The sequence below is a fragment of the Aedes aegypti genome, chromosome 2 (genome assembly GCF_002204515.2).
Source record: "Aedes aegypti strain LVP_AGWG chromosome 2, AaegL5.0 Primary Assembly, whole genome shotgun sequence".
Lineage (NCBI taxonomy): Eukaryota > Metazoa > Arthropoda > Insecta > Diptera > Culicidae > Aedes > Aedes aegypti.
The window spans coordinates 116,814,934-116,835,854 of record NC_035108.1 but is presented as its reverse complement, the minus strand read 5'-3'; positions in this window follow the sequence as shown (position 1 = coordinate 116,835,854).

Here is a 20,921-nt window from a genome sequence, read left to right as displayed (position 1 = left end):
GAAATATGTCACCAAATAACAAGAAAATGGTAGTTAATTGCAATTCAATTTCAACGTCTCCAATTTAATTTACTCCGCGGGAATAGTGATGATTCTCTGGTTTGAGACCACTAGAACAAGCTCAGATATTTTTTTTTTTTTGCGAAATTATTCATTTGAATACGATTTATTCGTGCTCTTCGGAATTTGAATCAAGGTGTTCGGAATATGAGACAGAATGAACACAGTGTTCGGCATTTGAATCAAAATGTTGTTCCACTCTTTAATGTAAAAACAATACTAAACAAGTTTAAACAAACAATTTTATCGGCGCACCCACCAGCTAACAGTTAGCCTTTGCAAAGAAATTAAAATTTTCACACATATCAGCTGATTTATGCCTATCAGATGCTTTTGAAGTCACTGTTGACCTTAAGTGTTCGGAATATGAGTCAAAACGGTATTTGGCTCATTCTCTCATTATATAATACATTTTAAACAAAATCAAGAAAACAATATTTTGATTTAATATGACGTTATGTTATATCGAGGTATTACTGTACTATTATACTGCCCATAAAAGCATAACTGTCCCATATGGAAATAGTAGGTATTGGGAAAATAGCGCCCAAAGTTTGAAGTTCGTTTTCTCATACAAATGTTAATAATTTTCTAGTACATTTCTGCAAGCCATATTCATTTCGAAACACCGCACAGATAACTTGTCTTGCTTCCATTGATCAGTGAAAAACATAAACTTGAACGCAATTCACGTTTTGCAGTTGTTATTTGGGGTGAATGTTCATATAAAGACCGTTATGCCTTTATTTTTCAATATGAGACTGCACCAACTTCATATTTTTCCACAACATTTTCAAACACAGTGTGTTAATTTTCATATACACGTTAAAGTATACATTAAAACATGAATGATGCGATGACAAAAGGTGTTGGCTTGGAAATCCATACAGTTATGCTTTTATGGGCAGTATAGCGGTATATGATTTTTCTCAAAAATACAGAAATTACATACAATCATTTTGTTAATATATATATAAACATCGTTCCATAGATAGAGGGATCGGTTCTTCTTGATGCATCATTCAAAACAATCTTTCAACGACCAAAATCCTTTAATTTTAAGCATGCATTAGAACCATCTTGGGAATATTATAAGCTTTCATCATCATCAATAATATTCCTAAAAAAAAAAAACAAAATTTTCGATTAGCAGTGTCGATTAAATTCTTATACAGCAATAACGGGCAAATTAAATTAGTTTGGTTGAGAATTACAGGGGATAAGCAAAATGATTGAGATAGGCAAAATTTTGCCCAAATTCAAATGCTTATAACTTTATGAGAAATGAATGAAATTGGATGCATCTGGAAGCAGTCGACGGCAAATTTGGTCCAGTTTTAGGAACTTCCTTGGCCATGCATATTGGCCACTGGACACCGGAGATGTTCCGGATTTTTTGAGGTCATGTCCAAATGTCATTTTTTCTGTCGCTTGTATTTTTGTGCGGTGTAAAGTTAGATAGATGTTTGCAATTTTCCTAGAAACTAGAACTAATAGGAAGTTGAATGCCACCGGACGCATTAAGATTGGTTGGAAATCTTCAGAAATATGACCATTTCCGTAAAACTGGTTCCGGAAAGCATGGTCAGTCATGTTTGTATTTCCAATCATGTAAATATTATCCGGAGCTATATCCAAGTGCATCAACCTTAAAAATGATGTTTCCTGCAGCGTATTCAGAACCATTAGATGCACAGACCACTCTATAGAAGGTTCCAGGTGCCCTTGAGCCGTGTAGTTCCGGCGTATAGAATAGAACTACGGACGACCTGTTCCGGTGGTAAGAGTCCACCAAACGGGGTAACCCCAATTCAAGGTGTGATGCGAAAAACCGTGCTGAGGAATGAATGGTCGAAGGGGTGAAAAAGATGTTCGGCCGTTAACGGAGCCTGTGGGGCACCTGGGCACCCCTCACAGTATTTTGTCCCTTACCGCGTTAATGCAGGGCTCTGGCGTGGTGGACCTCTTTTCCCGTGCTACTCGTGGGATCCAATCATGAATACAAACTTAAACCAAAATCAAAATAATAGTAGTAGTGCAGGTAGTAGCAGTAGTAGGGAAGCGAACCCCTTCGCAAGAAGTGGGTTAGCTAGGTCTCCGTTGAGGAGAGCGGAAGCAGGAGGAGGCAGCAGTGCACGTAGTGCCAGTGCTGGAAACCATATTTCATCCCCGGCTAACGCATCGGGTGAGGTTATGGATGGAGCGTGGTTGATGAGGGCCATCAATAAAAGTAGAGATGGGCTCTCTGCGATGGAAGTGGCTGCACAGCAGCTCGACTCCATAATTGACTTTGCGTCCTCGAAGTCCAACATCAGCAAGGACCTCAAGCAGGCCCTGTTCAGACTTCGTAAGTCGATGTTCGCGGCCAAGCAGAACCATGCTGAACCCATGGCGACTGTGGCTGCGGCAGAACCCGTGGAATTGAAGGTGCCGAAGTCTACCCAGACGGAGCCCTTCGTCTTCGCGGGTAGCCCCAAAAGTGCGGAAGCGAATGCTTACAACAAGCAATCGCAGAAGCGCGCGAGGCAGCCGTCAGGGGAGGAGCTACCCGGCGGCGCTCGCAAGGCCAGGCGGATATTAACCCCGAAAACCGGCAGAAGTGCCGGAAAATCGGACCCCAGCCAGGCGTCCCGGAAAGCCGAGAAGGGTGGGCCCGAAAAGGCTGGCCCCTCACGGAGTGATGGGAACAGGGGGTTGCGACCTTTGAGAGGTCCTCAATCACCACAGGTTAGGGCGGATCAGGGGGGGGACGCCCCCTGGACAACCGTAGTGAGAAAGAAGAAGAAGGAGAAGCAGGAAGTTCAGGAGCGCAGGGATACCAGGCCTAAGAAAAGTAGGAGGGTAGGTGCCAAGCGCGAAAAGGGTGATGCGATCATCATCAAGACGGAAGAGTCCAAGTACTCGGAAGTCCTGAAGGCGATGCGCAATGACGCGAAGCTCGCAGATCTTGGAGCCGACGTACGCAGTGTCAGACGCACTCGTACAGGTGAAATGATTCTCGAGCTTAAGCGCGACAAGGAGCGCAAGGGCGCCGCCTACAAAAGTTTGGCGGAAGAGGTCCTTGGCGAGGGTGTCGAAGTGAGGGCTCTGACGCAGTCAGTGACTCTGAAGGAGATGAACCTTGACGAGATCACCAACGCAGAAGAGCTCGTCACAGCACTGCGGCAACAGTGCGAGATTCAGGTGCCCACCGCTGCCGTTCAGCTACGGAAAGGTCCGGCAGGTACTCAGGTGGCCTTAGTACACCTACCTGTGGCGGACGCAAATAAGTCCGCTAAGGTAGGCAAGATCAAGGTTGGTTGGTCAGTATGCTCACTGAACATACATGAGCAACCGGTGATCTGCTTTAGGTGTAGGGAACCAGGACACAAGTCCTGGGGCTGTGAAGGCCCTGATAGGACCAAGTTGTGTAGGCGTTGTGGTGAGGAAGGTCATAAGGCACTAGGCTGCAAGAACCCTCCCAAGTGCTTGATTTGTTCCGGCAAGTCCGTGAACAACAATCACCCAACGGGAGGCTCAAGGTGCCCGACCTTCAAACGAGCCATCAACGAAAAGTCACAGTGCAGGTAACGCAGCTGAACCTGAACCACTGTGACGCAGCTCAGCAACTGCTGTACCAGTCAGTTGCTGAGTGGGGGACGGACATCGCCATCATATCGGACCCATACTGAGTACCCGCCGGCAACGGCAACTGGGTCGTGGATGGATCCGGAAAAATGGCGGCGATATGGACGACGGGTAAATACCCCGTCCAGGAGTTGGTGTCTACTACCTACGAGGGCTTCGTGATCGCCAAGGTAAACGGGGTCCTCTTTTGTAGCTGCTATGCGCCTCCGAGTTGGTCGACCGAGCGGTTCACGCAGATGCTGGACTGCATGACGACCGTGTTGACAGGGCGAAGGCCAGTAGTAATAGAGGGTGACTTCAATGCCTGGGCCGTGGAATGAGGAAGCCGCATCACGAACCAGCGAGGTCAAATCCTGCTAGAGGCACTGGCCGTGCTAGATGTCGATCTGGCTAATGTTGGTACCAAAAGTACCTTCAGCCGAAACGGAGCGGAGTCGATTATCGACGTTACTTTTTGTAGTCCTGGCCTAACGAGTAGTTCGAACTGGAGGGTAGACGATGCCTACACTCACAGCGACCACCTGGCGGTTCGCTACAGTATCGACTACAACAACAGCAGGCAGCGCGTAGAGGAAGCGGCTAGGTCACGGCCAAGCCCTCGTAGGTGGAAGACATCGTACTTCAATGACGAAGTACTTAGGGAGGCGCTCCGTCGTGAGCGTAACCTACTCGGCCTAAGCGGGGACGAACTGGTAGCGGTGCTTTCGCGTGCGTGCGATGCGACCATGCCTAGGAAAGTCCACCCTAGAAATGGGAGACCACCGACGTACTGGTGGACTCAAGCAATTGCGAACCTGCGCCGTGCCTGCCTACGGGCCAGGAGGCGGATGCAGCGAGCACGTACCGAGCAGGAGCGTGAAGAACGACGGGCGGTGTTCACCGCTGCCAAAGTCGCGCTGAAGTCCGAGATAAGGGCAAGCAAAAAGGCCTGTTTTGAGAGACTCTGTCAGAGTGCCAACGTGAACCCGTGGGGTGATGCCTACAGGATCGTTATGGCGAAGACAAGAGGTGCAATTGCTCCTACGGAGCAATCTCCACAGATGCTGGAGGGGATCATCGAGGGGCTCTTTCCGCGCCACAACCCTAGCCCATGGCCTCCTTTTGTAGGACAGCCGGGGATTGGGGCTGGCGATGAGGATAGAGTAACCGATGAGGAACTTGTAGGGATTGCAAAATCCCTAAGCATGGGGAAGGCACCAGGTCCGGACGGAGTTCCAAACCTGGCCCTCAAAGTCGCAATCTTGGAGGCTCCCGGTATGTTTAGATCTGCTATGCAGATATGCATGGACGAGGGAGTATTTCCAGATGCGTGGAAGAGGCAGAGCCTGGTACTATTGCCAAAGGCGGGGAAACCACCTGGTGACCCGTCGGCGTATAGACCAATATGCTTGATTGACACGGCGGGGAAGGTGCTCGAGAAGATCATCCTTAACAGACTGTTGAGGTACACTTAGAGTGTAAATGGTCTCTCAAGCAACCAGTTCGGCTTCCGGAAAGGGAAGTCCACCGTAGACGCTATTCTGACGGTTAAGAAAACCGCTGAGATAGCACTCCAGCGTAAGAGGAGGGGGATTCGCTACTGCGCAGTAGTGACTCTGGATGTAAGGAACGCATTTAATAGTGCCAGTTGGGCGGCTATTGCTGATGCGCTCCTGCGTCTGGGGATACCCGAGTACCTGTACAAGATTCTCGGATGTTACTTGCAGAATCGGGTATTAGTCTATGACACAGAGGTGGGTCGGAAGTGCTTTCACATAACCTCAGGAGTCCCGCAAGGTTCCATCCTGGGCCCGGTGTTATGGAATGTCATGTACGACGAGGTGTTGAGATTAAAATTCCCGGCGGGTGTGGTCATCGTTGGCTTTGCCGACGATATTACGCTGGAGGTCTACGGTGAATCGATCGAAGAAGTGGAATTGATTGCAGCCCACTCGATCGCAATTGTGGAGGAGTGGATGAGCTCCAGGAAACTGGAATTGGCTCACCACAAAACTGAGGCGGTTGTTGTCAACAACCGAAAGTCGGTGCAGCAAGCGGTGATCAGTGTAGGCGACTGCACGATCACTTCGAAGCGCTCCGTCAAACACTTGGGGGTGATGATCGACGATAAGCTTACCTTCGGTAGCCACGTCGATTATGCCTGCAAGAGAGCCTCCACAGCTATTGTGGCACTGTCCCGGATGATGTCCAATAGCTCTGCGGTGTACGCCAGCAAGCGAAAGCTTCTGGCCAGTGTCGCCTCGTCCATACTGAGGTATGGTGGCCCGGCTTGGGGCACGGCCTTAAGTACCAAGAGCTACCGTAGCAAGCTAGAGAGTACTTATAGGCTAATGTGCCTGAGGGTTGCGAGCGCGTACCGTACCGTGTCACACGATGCACTCTGCGTCATCACCGGTATGGTGCCTATTGGTATCCTTATCATGGAAGATATAGAGTGCTTCGAAATGCGCGGCACAAGAGGCATACGCAGGACTGCCAGACTGGCCTCCATGGTCAAATGGCAGCGTGCGTGGGACAGTTCCACCAAGGGAGTGTGGACTCACAGGTTGATTCCGAGGTTAGATATCTGGGTCAATAGGCGCCATGGGGAACTAACATTCCACCTGACACAGGTCCTTTCGGGCCATGGTTGCTTTAGACAGCATCTACACCGGTTCGGTCATGCGGGTTCTCCCGAATGTCCAGTTTGTGCAGGTTTAGAGGAAACGGCGGAACACGTTTTGTTCGTGTGCCCGCGTTTCCGCACAATGCGTGACCGCATGTTAGCCACATGCGGTCGGGACACGACTCCGGACAATTTGGTCCAGAGGATGTGTGAAGACGAGATGTTTTTACCCATATTGAAGTGTTTTCGGACATGTTCCGAATTGGCCACATCCCCCGGGGCACCTGGAACCTACTATAAAGTGGTTATGGCAGCCGGTGATGCTGGAAATGCTTCGGAAAGCATAACCTTTGAAAATAATGAAGTTTGATGCCCATATTGATATGGTTCCGGATATGTTCCTAATTGACCACTTCCCCCAGGGCACCTGGAACGTTCTATAGAGTGGTCTGTGCATCTAATGGTTCTGAATACGCTGCAGGAAATATCATTTTTAAGGTTGGTGTCCGCTTGGATATAGCTCCGGATAATATTTACATGATTGGAAATACAAACATGACTGACCATGCTTTCCGGAACCAGTTTTACGGAAATGGTCATATTTCTGAAGATTTCCAACCAATCTTAATGCGTCCGGTGGCATTCAACTTCCTATTAGTTCTAGTTTCTAGGAAAATTGCAAACATCTATCTAACTTTACACCACACAAAAATACAAGCGACAGAAAAAATTACATTTGGACATGACCTCAGAAAATCCGGAACATCTCCGGTGTCCAGTGGCCAATATGCATGGCCAAGGAAGTTCCTAAAACTGGACCAAATTTGCCGTCGACTGCTTCCAGATGCATCCAATTTCATCCATTTTTCATAAAGTTATAAGCATTTGAATTTGGGCAAAATTTTGCCTATCTCAATCATTTTGCCTATCCCCTGTACATAAACGTAACATTACTTCGAAAAAATGTATTATCATAAGCATGAAACGAGCTCATCAGTCAATCCTCGGCTTAACACGAATATCTGTTCACAATCGCACAACGCTAATCGGACACTATTGATCCTGAATCCATCGCTCGTCCTACAGTACCATGCAACAGAGACTAATGACCACAAACTACAATTTTCAGAGAAAATAACAAATTTTTCAATCACTAGTCAGATGAAATTTTTAAACGATTTTTTAGAAAATTAATACCACAAAAATGGATAAGCATATATATCGATCTAAGATTTCGATTTTTTTTCTGTGACGCCCTAATACTCAGCTAGTGCAATTACATCCAAAGAGTAGTCTGCAATGCAATGCAGCTGCACGCCTATTGCATCAGCAGTTGCAAGTTCAAGTTTAGCTTCGACAAGGGGCTCACAATTACTTCACGGGCAAATGGCCCAAGTGAAGTGCTTTGAACTTGGACTCTCACGTCGCCTCGTTTGGTGGTAGCAGCGCTCAGTGGGTCGTCGGTCGGTGAGTGCACGGATGCTGCATAGAAAGGCAATCACACTCACTCGGGTGGGCGATCGGACTAAAGAGAAAGGTAGGCGACAGTTCTTGGCTCGCTTGTTCCATCTGTGAAGTGGTGGGTTGAGTGTACCACATATTACTTCATCGATTGTAGAAAGGGTGTTAGGGGAAGAAAGGGGATCAATTACGTTAGAGAGAGGAACATAACTGTAATGTGGATACTTCTACCATCTATGGACGGAGAGCTTGGTGGCCGTCGATCGTTTGGGTTATGCAAGATGCAGAAACAGGAAATCTGCAGACGCTGACAGTCAGTGCCTTGGTGGTTTACTGTACCTATCCAGGCGGTTGAGGTCATGGTGAAGTTACACAAAGTGGAAAATCGAGTGGCTGGGGGTAGATCACGATCTTTGTGCATGAGGTTAGATTTATTCTCAGGATAAGCATGCCTGGGGGCAGTGTCACTGTTGTAATGGTCGATTAACTGTAACGGAATTTTCGATGGAATAGGTCAAGTTTGAGGTTTGGATTCGTGAGAAGGAGCATAAGGGAATAGAATGCTTTCAATAGTTTGTATAATAGATAAATGTCTTTATTCTATTCCGCCGTTTTGTTTGTTGATTGACATGATAGGCTTCAGTGGTAGCAGATTTATGCTACTCACATCCTATGGGAAAAGTTGCAAGTGATAGCTGAGCAGTAGGGACAATAGCTTTCGGTGTGGGAAAGTATCGACCTTAATTGTAAGCCTATACGTTCGATGTGAACTTTATTCTACATTTTAACAAAAACGTATTATAAAAAAGTAAAATTCAGGGGGACAGATAACGTTAAACGCGCAGCTATTCAGCAAGACCAAGCATGGGTTCAAATCCTGCCGGAAGAAGATCTTTTCGAAAAGAAAATGATGTACACATGCAAAAATGGTCAATCGGCAAAGAAAGCTCTCAGTTAATAACTTTGCAAATACTCATAAGAATACTGAGCTGAGAAGCGGACTCTGTTCCAGTTGGGACGAACTTACTAAATAGCTAACTTCCAGGTTCGTGTATAATGAAAAGATCATAAGTTACTCCTGCAAATCATTAATTCTTATTATGATTATTATATGATGTTGAATTAATATAGATTTATAGAATAATCTTGCCTTTTGTTTCTAATTTTTCATCCTTTAACGACAAATTTACTTTCATGTGCTTGTCTCGACCACACCGTTATCACGCTATTTATCGCTTATCACGTACCCATTCATCAGCGAAACCTTGACTTACAATCGCCACTTTTATCTATCACCGTTCCGCTGGCTGGAAGCATTCCGTACACTTTTAAAACCCCATTTGCAGCGCTGCGACCGTTATCATTTTCTCACCCCTCATCGATCGTCGTCGTCGTCGTGTTCGTAGACTCCAAGTGCTTTACAACTGTTCAGCGTGCTTCCGCATATCATCACCCTTTTCTCAACCGCCGCCGCCACCGCGCTCCAAACGCGTCATCTGTCGTCACTCACTGCAGTCCCCCGTTCCGAACAGCTTCATAGCACTCTGTAGAGCAACTGCAGCAGCAGAGTTCAAGTTCGTACATTGACACCATTCCGACTTTTCTCTTCGCATTTCGTTTCGCAATGATTTTCCGCGCATCGTCTCAGGGAAAAAGCTTTGTTACAATCCGAGTCTTTCTTCGACTGATTTGCTCTCTCCTGTAGCTGCTGCAGCTTCATTTCTCTTCCGCGATGCACCGAGAGGCTGTTTCGGTAGGTAATCGCTTCGAAAAGTATCTCGCTACAGGTTGCAGGCGGGGCAGGTAGGTTTGTAGGTAGACTTGTAGGTTGTGCAACGGAGATTACACGAGCAAGATTAGTGTTAGGCGTTGTGATAGCTAAAACCCCACTGCAATGAGAGACGTTGACGGTGTTGATTTGCATCTCTCGCAACAATATTAGAGCGGAGATCATTGAACTTTCAGTAGTGTAACCTTGATTTATCTGTGGCAATTATACCATAATCTGCCTGTTTTATATACTTTTGCTCTTCCAGGGAAATAGAATATTAACCATACTAGGATCTAGGACCGTTGATTCACATTTGTGGGGTATTGAAAACCGAACCGTAATCCGGGGACGAATTGATCAATGGGGTGAATATGATCAGGTTGATACCTATTAGCATTCTCTTCCAGGGATGCTTAATGTTTCATTGTCATCACAGACATTCCATGTTTTCTAGTTTATAGATGTTTAATAATACCGTAAAATGGGGTACCTTTGATAATGCGGGTAACTTTGATAGTACGTAACACACCACATACTAAACGAAATATCATAATTTCTGTTAATCGGTTAAGCAAAACGAATGCATAACTAAAGAACATTAGTATGACAATTCATGTAAGAGCTATTTTCATTTGAATCGAGAACATTTGAGGCTTTTTATACGAATATTAAAATTTGACACAATTTTAGCATTTTCGAAACGCTTACAAACAATACGTTCTAAGATCACTATTTGATGTGGTTTTTAATAGTTCGCCACTTTTCTTTGTCAGCCTAGTTATCATAGAACTTGAATACGGTCTCAAATCTCTTAGCGAAAAGCATATTCACAAACTGGGACCATTTTTGTAATCTAAGTCAGAAATTTCCATATAACGTTAAACGCCTAGCGGTATGCAATGCCCTACAAATGTTCGTAATTCATTCAATTTGGTTCGATTCATACTCCATTATCAAAGTTACCCCAAAACAGAAAACCGACATTCGATTTTATGAAAAATTATATATCCATTCCAAATTAATATTTTGGTAATCTATCGACTGCAATCGATAGCTAGGATGCCAGTACTTGTTTTAAAAGTATAAATTATAATTCTTTGAAGCAGCATGGATAAGTAATCAAGTTTTCTCCGAAAAAACTATCAAAGTAACCCCGTTTTACGTTAATTTTTACTTTTTTTTGAGAGACATAGAAACTTTTACAGTTATTCTCTTATTTCAAGGAAATTGCATACATTTAGGCGTATCAGGCAGATTATTACAAAGTTTGACCCAAAACTAAACGAGTTTCTTTAGAAACATTTCGCCAGGTACCGTCAAACGGGGCTTCTTTTGACATTATTTCATCATTCTGTGACTTTGAGGGTTCGTAACTCTGAGAATTATGAAAAGATTTCGATAGTTCTTGTATATATTTAAGTTGTACCGTAAAACGGGGTAACTTTGATAATGCGTGTAACTTTGATAGTGCGAGACCCACAACATACTAAACGATTTAACAAAGTTTCTGTTAATTAGTTAAGCAAAACGAATGCAAATGTCAAAAGTATCAGTATGACACTTCATGTCAAAACTGTTTTCGTTGGAATCAAGTACATTTGAAGATTTTTAAGCAAATATTAAAAATTTGTAAGATTTTCACATTTCTGAAACGCTTACAAACAATCAGTTCTACGATCACTATTTGATGAAGTCATAATGAGTTCGTCACTTATTCTTGACAGCCTAGTTATAGTAGAACATGAATTCGATCTCAAATCTCTTAGCGAAAATCATTTTTGCAAACTGGGGTCATTTTTGTAATCTAAGTAAGAAATTTCCATATAGTGTTAAACGCCTAGAGGTATGCAACGCCCTATAAATGTTCCGTAATTCATTCAATTTTGTTCGATTTGTACTCCATTATCAAAGTTACCCCAAAACAGAAAACCGACTTTCGATTATATGAAAAATTATATATCCATTAAGAATAAATCTTTTGGAAATCTGTCAACTGCAATCGATAGCTAGGATGCCAGTACTTGTTTTAAAAATATAAATTATAATTCTTGGAAACAGCATGCATAAATATTCAAGTTTTCTTCGAAAAAACTATCAAAGTTACCCCGTTTTACGGTATATGTAAGTAACATACGTGCAAAATATGAGACAAATCCATCAACAAATAAAAAAGTTTCATGAATAGCGAAAAAAAAATGTGTCCTTCAGGATTAAAATGGGGCTACTTTGGACCCTTTTGGAAATGAAAACAATTTAATAGTAAAATGACTTTTTTCATAATTTTTACACTTATTCTATGGTTTATCGTCTATTACGATGTTTTTGAACGTTTTTTAATTGATAAACATAATTTTTAAAATTTTTATGGTCGAAAAAGAATACACTTTTCAGTGAAACATGCTTTTTATACTTTTCAGTTTTCTGTATGAAACATCAATTTATTTCCTTTCAAACGGAACTGTAAGCTACAAATGTTTGATTCTTCAAGTCAACAGAACGAATGATGTAACTCCCAGGTACTGCTATGATTAATTAGTTATGTAAAACAATATTCGTTTTGATTCTTATTATTATTTGAACAATACGGAGAAGAATCATATAAATTCGTGTAAATAAAATTAATTTTCATTTAAAGTGCAATCTATGACGGAAAAAAAACTATGTTTCGCAAGATCGTACACAAGTAAAATTTTGCTTATGTAAGAAGCAATTTGGCTCTCAATAGTTTTGAGATAGCATAAGAGTAGTTTATTTCTAGAAGTGGAAGGATACAGTTGTTTTGTACTGCAGATTCATGTAAAATATCACTGACAAAATTATGTTGTGAATTTACTGTTGATACATATTGAAATATATTCATTTTATATTTATTCACTTTACTGAACCGTTTGTTTGATTTGTTTGTGTTGTAAAATATACAAACGAACCCTTTATCTATATAAATAAAAATGGAATGGTGTTTGTATGTCACGAAATGGCTTACGAACGGGTCAACGGATTTGAATGATTCTTTCTCCGTATTGTTCGTAAAGGGTTCCGACGTGTTTGTGTGTATAAAAATCCCAGGATATTCACCGGGAAACTTGGATAAACGAGCGCGAACGAAACTGTCATTTTGTATGGGACGATCAATAGCGTTTTTAACAGCCTTCTTGATGGCAAGACAAAGTTTGCCGGGGCCACTAGTAATAAAATAAAAATCATGAAATTAAGACCTTTGATCAATAATTTCTACAAAACAATCATTTTAAAAATTAAACTATTATCAATTTTTATGAAACATTACGATTCGATAGTTTTGTGATGCTCCTGACAACTTTCCACGGTTTGTGAAAAAATAATGCAATGTACATAGCAAATGTTTTGTACCGTGTGAATATTTGTTTGGACTTTTTTGAAATATTTTCTCGTTTATCCTGTTATTGTTGATGTTGTTCCAATAAATGTTCATGCCTGATTGTTGAGCATATATTAGTTGATAAAAGTGCTGAAGACACTATATAGCTCAGATCAATATTCAAAGTAGCCCCCGGAATCAAAAGTAGCCCCGTCCGACGGTAATAATTTAGAGTTATTTTCGAAAACTTTTCCAGGAACAACAGTATTTTCATCAAGGATTTCCTTAAAAAAAAGTGCAATATTTTGTTCAGACATTGTCCAGAAATTCCTCTAAATAAACCTCCAGTAATTCTTCCGAAGATTTCTTCAAAGAAACATTATGGAGGGAAACTCTTATATAATACAGGCATTTCTGTTATTCCTTCAAAGTTTTCACCTGAACAGATATCTGAAAGGGGCCCAGATAGCCGTAGCGGTAAACGCGCAGCTATTCAGCAAGACCAAGCTGAGGGTCGTGGGTTCGAATCCCACCGGTCGAGGATCTTTTCGGGTTGGAAATTTTCTCGACTTCCCAGGGCATAAAGTATCATCGTACCTGCCACACGATATACACATGCAAAAATGGTCATTGGCATAGTAAGCTCTCAGTTAATAACTGTGGAAGTGCTCATAAGAACACTAAGCTGAGAAGCAGGCTCTGTCCCAGTGGGGACGTAACGCCAGAAAGAAGAAGAAGAAGATATCTGAATTCAATTTCTAAAGCTTTCTTCAAGAATTCCTCCACATATCCTTCCGAGAATTCTCCGTGGGATTCCTTCAGAGTTCCACAAAAGATTCCTCCAGGATTTTTTCTGGATTCTTTTAGGAATTTGTACCAGGATTTGCTCAGGAACTGCTCCAGAATCTCTCAGGGAGTTCTCAACGAATTTCTTTATGAACATTTTAATAGGAAATAATTCAATGATTTTTTTTTCGAAAACTCGTCCAGAGAATGCTATAAATCTTTCAAAGAAGTTCTTCAAAAATTTCACCATACAATGTTTCAGATCCCGGACTTCCTCCACAGAATTTCCTTAACTCCTTTAGTATTTTTTCAAGGAATTGTACTAGGGAACCGCTGAATAATTATTAGATTTTTTTTCGAAAACTGCTACAGAGATACCAGTAATTCCTCCATAGATTTCAGCTTGACATTTTCCAGAAATTTCTTCAAGGATTCCTCCAGAGACTCTTCCAGGTGTTCCTCAGAGAATTCTCTGGAATTTTTCCATCCCCTCAGGAATTTCTCCATAAGCTACTTTATGTTGTTTCTCATAGAATTTCTCTTAGATCAGACTTTCCAAAAAATAAATCTTCAGATATTTTCCAGAAATTCCACCAGGACTACATCCAGAGACTCCTTCAAGAATTACCCCTGGGATTTCGCCTAGAGTTTCACCAGTAATTTCGCCAGGAATTTCCTCAGTAAATACATCGAAATTTCTCCAGAAAGTTCCTTCAATGATTCTTCCAGATAACTGTTTCCCAACTGTTTTTGCATGAATTCTTCTAGAACTTCCTTCAAAAAAATCTTCAAGGATTTTACCCGAATTTCTTTCCGGAATTTCACTTAAATGTTGTCGTAGAAATCCGTTAAAATTGTATGAACCGTGGTCTTTTGCCAAACCCACCAGTGATAGCTTCAGTAATTCCACCAAAAACCTCAGGAACTCCAATTTTCCCAGTAATTTCACCATGGATTCTTCCAGAAATTACAAATGTGGTTCGTTCAGAAATTCCCGCAACAAAACCACCATTACTTCTGCCCGTAATTTTTTCCAGGAGTTCTGCCAGAAATTTTACCAAAAATTCCTCCAGAAATGCCGCCAGTATTTCACGAAAAATTACGCCTGTACTTGCTTCAGGAGTTCTACCAGAAAAAAGTGCCAGAGATTTCTCCAGGAATTCCACAAGGTATTTTTCCAGGAAGCCACTCAAATCTTCTAACAGCAATTAACATAAGTGATAGTGAAATCAATTGTAGCAGGGATTCCTACAGATATTCCTGCGGAAATTCTAACAGGTACTCCTTCGGAAATTCCACCAGAAATTCCATTTTCCAGTAAATTCGCCAAGGTTTTCTTCAGCTTTTCTGCCACAGATTGGTTCGGTAATTTCATCTGGAATAGCTTCAAGAATTGCGCCAGTATTTTTTTTTTTTTTCAAACTCTCCTAGTTTTCTCAAGAGCTCCACCAGGGATTCCAACAGGAATTTTTCCATGGATTGTTTTGAGAATTCCTCCAAGCTCCATTGCTCCAGTAATGCAGCCAGTGATATCTTCAGAAATGTAATCGAAAATGCTTCCATGGATTTCTACACAATTTTTCGGTTTAGGTTTCTCCAGTAATAACTTTTTAATAAACTTTTCAGATACCGCTCCTGGATATTTTATATGCCCTTTTTCAGAAATTTTCCTTTGGATCCTCCATGATTTTTCACAGGAACTTCTCCACGAACTCCTTCAGTAATTCTTTCAAGAATACCTTCGAAATATCTATTTGAACTACCTTCGGGGATTCTTACATTAATTCTTCAAGAGATTTCTCCATTTCAATGGATTCTATCAGGATTTACTCCATAAATTCCTCCAGATATTGTAGACTCCTTCAGAAAATGCTCCATGTGTCCTTTCAAGTACTTCTCATGTTTTTCCTCCTAATACCTGGATTTTTTCATGAATCTGTCCAGTTGCCTCTAGGCAATTAGGTTTTAGGTTTTCTTTAAAAGGTTCTCAACTACAGACTACATACCCGAGCAGACGCCCGTTTTATTTTGTGTGTTTTAACCATATCACACTCTCGGCTATTAATCTTAAATTATCGTTTAGGACCTTCGTCCACTGATCTATTTTGAGATCAGTCACTTTTATGAATACAGTTATTTGTCTAGCCTAAGTGGAAGAATGGTCTTCTTCTTCTTCTTGGCATTACGTCCTCATTAGAACAGAGCGTGCTTCTCAGCTTAGTGTTCTTATGAGCACTTCCACAGGTATTGACTGAGAGCTTACTTTACCAAAGTTTCCATTTTCGCATTCGTATATCGTGTTGCAGGATGATACTCTATGCCCAGGGAAGTCAAGGAAATTTCCATTACGAAAAGATCCTGGACCGACCGGGAATCGAACTTGCTTTGTAGCCGCAGACTCTAACCACTCAGCTAAGGAAGGCCCCAACTTTGCCAAAGATACCATAGAAGAATGATGTCTTTGGCAAAGTTGTGAGGTTTTTAAATTCAGATTTCATCCTCTAGGTTGCGCTGTAAGCATAAAATATTTCAATTTTTCGAGCTGCTTAGTCACCAGCTCTTGTCGGAATCACCACGCTCGTCTTCCCGAGCAGAAAAAAATACTTCTGACTACCAAACAGAGGTATTTTATACTAGATAATTTCACATACTTACAACCTGAATGAGCTATGAATGAGCCCTGCATAAGAGGTAAAATACCTCAAATAATATCTCATACATATTTTACTAACACCAAACTGATAATTAGATCAGATATTGTAATACCTTAACAATACATGATGGACTTTCATACAAAAGTGAAATTTTTCAATAGTAGTTCAATACATCAAGCAGTCCTCAATAGCCATCGAATACCTCAATGAAGTATTTTTGATTACTTCGAACAGTTTTTTCAATACCAATATTGACCATTTCACGAATTTTTAGATTCTAATGAAATTGTTCATGTGCTAGATACAATTTGCACACCTACTTACATCAGCAGGCGTATGCTTTGAAAGCTATTCATGACGTTTCAAAACGATTCAAAGCAGTCAAATAGATTGCATCAAAACTCCTTCATCGTTATGTTTATTTGAACTATACACCGCTACATCCCATCAACAGACTTCATCTCCCGACGAATGGTTTTTGAAATCGCGAACGGCAACTAATAGCCAGCAAACGTAAAGTTCATTGGGAAGCTTTTCCCTTGAGAAACTCCCCAATGAGCTTTATTGTCGTCTTCGGAATCAGATTCATTTGCCGTTGCCAGATTCAGGCAGTAATCGATTAGCGATTAAGTATTCCGACTAGCGGAACTATCAGAGGCTCATTCACAAATTTCATAACGCTAAAGTGGGTGGGTGTCCTCAAGTTATTAAATCACATTCATTTTTAGAAGAACACCCAAACAAAACGTGTTGCAAAAGGGTTTGGTGGGTGTCAAAAATGGCATTTCAGCTATATGAAATAAACCCTCAGCAACTTGATCTTCGTCGTTGTCTATCGATTCACCCAAGTTCTCCACGTTGAGGAACGAACTGAATTCGTCATCTAGAGGTATACATTTTCTGAGTACTGGAGCATTCTTCCGGCGGTGTTTCTGGAAATATTCGGTTTGCATTCTTGAACCGAGTGAATTTGGTTCACCGGTTGATAAGGCAATTATGTCAAAACAAAGATGAAAAAGTAAGAATCGAAGTAGCCGTCAAACTGTAATGTAAGTGGATGTGTGAGGTGTGCAAATGTTCACTGTGCAAAAATTTTCTGCACAGTAGTCTAATAAGGTGCAAAATGCTCAATATAATACCAAATTGCGGTATTGACTACTAAACAATGCCTTATTATGGTATGATCCGAAAACATGGTATTCATAGGTTATTGCGAGTTATTTATTTCTCCTCGGGTAATGTTACAACACACTTATTGTTTCCGAATCAGGGATTGCTGAACAATTGTAGAATGAACCCAAGAAGCCAGTGAGGATTCTGAGATTTACGAATAGATCCTGGGATTCAAATGTGGATCCTGGGTCTCCATCGTGGTATTTCAGTGTGGATCCTTTGATTGCCGTGAGGATGTTGGAATTGTAGTGTAGATCGTAGGGTTTCAGTGTGGATCCTGGAACTGTAATGTGGATTGCATAGTTTTAGTGTGGAACATGGGATTCCAATGTGGATCCTAGGATTCTAGTGTGGATCCTGACACTTCAGTGTGTACTTTGGGATTGTAATATGGATCATATAAATTCAGTGTGAATCGTGGGATACGAGTGTGGACCCGAGAACTCCAATGTGGATTCTGCTATTTCAGTGTGGATCCTTTTATTCCAGGATTTCAGAGTTCCTAGAACTGTGATCATACGGTGACAGTGTGAATCTTGGTAGGTATTCCATTGTGGATCCGTGTATGTGGATCCTGGGAATGTAATGTGAATCAGATGGATTTCAGTGAATATTGGCAGAGATCCCAAGTTTCTAGTGTGGATCCTTAGATTCCCATATTGATCCTGGTATTCCACTGTAGATTCTGGGATTCTGGTGTGAATTCTAGTGTTCCGGTGTAAAACGTGATATTCCAGTGTGCATGTGGGTTTGCAGAGAGAATACGGAGATTCCAGTGGATCTAAATTTCCAACGTGGATACTGATATGTTACCGTTGAGATACGCTAACTTTGTAAGTTATTTGTTAAGAATAAGTTTGTTAATTGGTTAGTATTTGTTAGTAGAGTTAATATTATATTGTGTTAGTTGTTATTCTTCTGTTTGTTAAATGTTAGTAAATTTTCAGAATATTATCATATATAAAAACAAAATTTGTTATCACACTATCACCGCACACTGAACAAGTCTAAGACAACACACATAAGATTGAGCCAAAAAGGGGAAAAAGGGTTGCCACAGTTAAGTCCACGTCGAAAAGAAAAAAATAAAGGATGAAAGGGATAGAGGGAAAAGGGACAGGCATCTGGGTCGAATTGAGCCAAGAGCAAAGCCTATTCAATTTAGAACCTCGAGACAACCAGTTCGCAGAGTTAACCGTATACCCATACTCAAATTAACCGTTGAAGTTAAAGTTTGTTCGACAACTATACCCGAATCAGGTATGAAGGAACCAACGATCAACGACAGTTATGAGTAAATCCTGTCGCTCGGTTTAACCCGTGCCCGATTCCGTTCTTCCTCAGGACCCATTATTATTGGCCAATTCCGCCTAGTATAGTCCACCAGCCATCCAGAGCATCCAAGTGGCTTCAGGAGTCATCCCAGAGACCCAGACCGTCGTGGAGAGCCCTCCGACACCCAGGACGTTTGGGGGACGCTCCAAGAAATCGACATCTCCTCCGCAGCCATCGCCCAGCCGCCATTTGTGGGCATCCGTGAGCTCGAAGAGCGTTCCGCTCGCCCCAGAAACCTGTTAGCCATCAGGCCCACCCCGAATTCAGCCCAGCAACCCCCAGGACAACCCGCACGTGCTCCACTTCCGGCCGGCCGCAACGTTCCACACTCCACACCCAGACACTACACACACCAGTAAGTTAAAAAAATATAAAGTTAAAAGCCAAAAAAGTTAGTTTTACTTGGGTTCTTGACCAGCTCCAACGTGCCGATCCTAAGAGTCTCACCCCTAAGGCAGGTCCTTCCGACCCGCCAGCTAACAGATATATAAAGATGGATTTCGGTATGGATCCTGATAATCCAGTGGAAATTCTAGGATTCCAGTGTAGATTCCAGTTATCCTCGGTTCCCAGTGTGAATTCTGGTATTTCAGTGAGGATGCTGAGTTTCCAGTGTTAATTCTGTGATTCAAGTTTGGATCATTGATTTCATTGGGAATCTTAGGATTTCTGTATAGATCCAGGGAATCCAGTATTCATTCTGGAAATCTAGTATGGATTCTGGGATTCCAGTGTGAATTCTGGGCATTCAGGGTGGAGTATTGGTATTCCAGTGCGATTTTTTGTAGTTCAGTGTGGATCCTGGGACTGTTTTGTAATTCGTGGTACATTAGTGTGGTTCTTGTAATTCCAGTGTGACGCGGGTCGTGAAACTCCAGTGTAAAACCTCAGTTTTCAGTGAGAATATTGAGATTACGGTAAGGACCTTGGGATTCCAGTGTGCGATTGAAGTGTAGATCCGTGGATTGGAACATAGGTCCTTGGTTTCCAAGGTAAATCCTGAGATTCTAGTGTGAATCCAAGGATTTCGCATAAACAGTGGAAACGAATTCTTCTTAGAAAGACAACGTTCAATAAAAGAAGTATTCAAAATGTGGGCTGAGAATAAGTGAACATTTGCCATCCGGAGGTAATATCAACTTCGCTCTTGAATAAGTTTAAATAATTTATATACCGTAATCCGGGGTTGATCAGCGGGGTAAAATTGATCGGAATGACTCACCTCGTAAAAAGTTCGAATTATCGTTTGTTGATGGAACATTTCCAAATTATGAATGGTGCCTCTTTTTATTATATTCATAAGCTAATGGAAGTGAACATTTTTTGCGAAAATTGCGCTTACCTTACGCGTAAATTTGTTAACTTTTCGAAAAAATGATTTCTATGGGTAATGATGACACTACCGAAGATTAATGTCTCACATACGTTCTGCAAACGTTATGAGCAAGGAAAATGCGGTTCTTACCAAAAATGGCATCGTCGAAAACGATTCCGTTGTCAAAACTTTTATAATTATGCTCATTTAGGCGACATTAACGAATTACTGTTAAGAACATAGAATTCGATTAGGAAATTGCCTACCTTTAGGCGTATTCCGTGGTTTGAAGTGTTTTTAATTTTAAAATATCTCAAAAATTAAATGACTTGTAAGCGTTTGGGCTTCATATTCGGCTTCGGGGGCCATGATTCAAGTAAGTAACGACATTTTCAATATTACCGAACGTTGTTTACATAGGTGATCAATGTTACCCCATATCAGCTGAATAAAAAAATCGTTTATAACATTTTTTTAAACATGCTCAAATCTTTCAAAAAACAAAATACAATATACAGTCACGAGCTATGGGTGGCAGTACTTGTTTTAAAAATATAAAATTTGCAACATTTGCATTTCATAACGAAATATTCAAGAAATATTCAAAAAAATGATCAATGTTACCCCGGATTACGGTATTTTTATTTTTTTTTTTTCAAAGGTAATTCAAATGATGGCAACACGGCCTGACGATTTTTTGCGGACCCAGAAGCCTCTGCGAGAATAACGGGACTCGATATTGACATAATCCATAGGTTTGCAACAATCCTTGCGCGCTTTCCTCAAAACAAGAACTC